Source organism: Nanorana parkeri, unplaced genomic scaffold (assembly GCF_000935625.1).
Source record: "Nanorana parkeri isolate BGI_ZX_2015 unplaced genomic scaffold, ASM93562v1 scaffold2163, whole genome shotgun sequence".
In the NCBI taxonomy this organism is placed as follows: domain Eukaryota; kingdom Metazoa; phylum Chordata; class Amphibia; order Anura; family Dicroglossidae; genus Nanorana; species Nanorana parkeri.
Genome location: NW_017308431.1, coordinates 11967 through 14614, shown reverse-complemented (window position 1 = coordinate 14614; position 2648 = coordinate 11967).

Here is a 2648-nt window from a genome sequence, read left to right as displayed (position 1 = left end):
TCCCTGAAATTGCTTCTTTCAGGTTGGGATCCCTGTATATATATATATATTTTTTTAATGCAACACTACAAAAACAAATGGCAAAAAGGAAGGAAATTTGTTTTTTTGGGGGGGGCACCAAATGACAAGTCCAGTAGGCCTCATTCACACACAACGCAAGCAAAATTGTGAATTGCGTATATACGAGCGTCTATGTGTATATGCGTGCACTATATGCAATCCCAGAATGCATCACTCGTAATGGAATTTTTAATGTGCTATACGCATGTACGCGTGAAAAGATTACTGAATTACAGGCAGGACAGGCCAGCAAGAAGCAACAATACCATAAGTTACATTTAAACATTAACAACGCTTGGGGAACCACAGGCGACAGCAAAATACTCACATGAAAGGCACCCAAAGAGTTAAGGCTCCAGATTGAAGCTGACAGAGTTAGCAAACAAACATATTTCTGTAAGATCTGGTTAAGCTTTAGCAGCAGAGCACATGGCAGCAGCCTGCACTCAGCAAGCACCTGCAGGGTAAAGCACCACAAGCAAGCTAATGGATGTTTTTAGGCAAATAACTGCAAGATTCAGCTAAGGTTGCCACCTTCTCTTCAAGCCAAACCCGAACACTGTAGCGCATCGCGGCAATTTTTTGGTAAAGTATACTGTGCACATATTTTGTGATTAAATAACATTGGAGGTAATAACAAAGATGCCGGTGTGCCACAGCTCCCCAGATATACAATCTGTACACAGTGGTGTACTCTGGTTTGGAGTCCGCCCTAGGCAAGACGAAACTAGAGCGCCCACTCACTTAATCCGCAGGATCTCAGGGAGGCTGTGCAGGATCTGTGGTGGGCTCTGCCATCTAGAGCGCCCCCCCACTTAATCCGCAGGATCTCAGGGGGGCTGTGCAGGATCTGTGGTGGGCTCTGCCATAGAGCCCACCACAGATCCTGCAAAGCCCCCGAGACCCTGCAGAGCCCACCACAGATCATGCACACACCCCCTAAGACCCTGCAGACCAGTGCGGGATGTGTGGTGGGCTCTGGCCAACATAGACCCCACCACAGATCCTGTGTAGCCCACCCGAGACTCTCAGGTGGGCTGTGCAGGGTCCCTTCAGCATCAGTGAGATCATCTTACCTGCTGCTTGGTCCCCGGCCTCCTCCACCGATGGACTGGTGCTGCAGGACCCGGCCTCTTTCGCACCTCGACGGCTCTTCTATGACCCGGTGTTCTGTCAGGCATGCATCGGCTTCCTATAGCGCGATGGCACCCTGGCCCAGCCACTTTCTGATACGACATCGTCTCGGCCTCGCCCCGCCCCCTCCTGCTGGTCCGTTTCCTCTGCCTCTTCCCCCTCCTCCACCACTGCCTCCTCGCCGCTTTTCTCTGCCTCCTTGCGGACTCCGTCCTTTGACGCTGCCGCCTCCTCCGCCCGCCCCCCCGAAGCCTGCCACCCAAGGCCAACTCCTTGTTTGCCTTGCGGCAGATACGCCCCTGTCTGTCCGTAAACGATGCCCCCATAAGATGCCAGTATGCCACAGGACCCCAGAAATGTACTATACAAAGCAGTATCCATATACCTTGCCGCAGTCCTTACCGTATATCCCAAAAGTAACGGGTGCTCGTAATGACTGCGGATGGCACCACTCACAAAAGAACTCCAATACAGATGTCACAAGCACCAAGATTCCATGTTAGTATAAATTAGGGATGCAGCGATACCATTTTATTCGGTATTAAGTACGAATACAAATGCCAATATAATCAAGAAGACGGGCGGCGAGTCATGATGTGAACCCGCCTCCTGGCATCCTGATTGAAGCCAGCTTCTTAGCCACTTTTTTCAAGGCAGCCTGGCTTCCAAACCAATCAGGAAGGCGGGCGGAACGTCATGACTCGCGTCCCGGCTTTCTGATTGGCTAGTAAGCTGGCTTCAATTTTTTCTAGGCAGCGTGGCTTTCTGACCAGGAGGCCGGGATGCGAGTCATGATGTACCACCTGGCTTCCTGATTGATTAGGAAGCCTGGCCCGGCTTTCTGATTGGCTAGTAAGCTGGCTTCAATTTTTTCTAGGCAGCGTGGCTTTCTGACCAGGAGGCCGGGATGCGAGTCATGATGTACCACCTGGCTTCCTGATTGATTAGGAAGCCTGGGGGCATGTTACGACCCGCCTCCTGGCTTCCTGATTAACATAGATGCTGGCGTCACATTTTTCGTAGGCATTTCTCATGGCTTCCTGACCAATCAGGAAGCTGAGAGGTGGTTCATTACATGCCGCCCAGCTTCCTGATTGGTTAGGAAGCCAGGCTGCCTAGCAACAAGTGAAACAGGCTTTCTAGCCACTCAGGAAGCCAGGAGGCGGGTCATAACCCACCGCCCGGCTTCCTGGTTGGAAAGCCAGCCAGCTCCAGTGGCGTCACAGGTGGGGTGCGGGGGGGAGCGGCCCGCACCCAGGGGACACAAAATGATTGTCATGTTGGTGTCATCCCCCTCTGAAAAGTCGGGCACTTGGTCAAGGACCGAGAGCCAGACCCTTGCTCGAGATAGGAGGGGACCCAGCGGCATACATTATCCTGCCAGGTGACGTCCCCTCCTCTATCTGCCGGCGTTCATCACCAAAATGGCCGTCGGCAGGTAACGGCGGTACCGC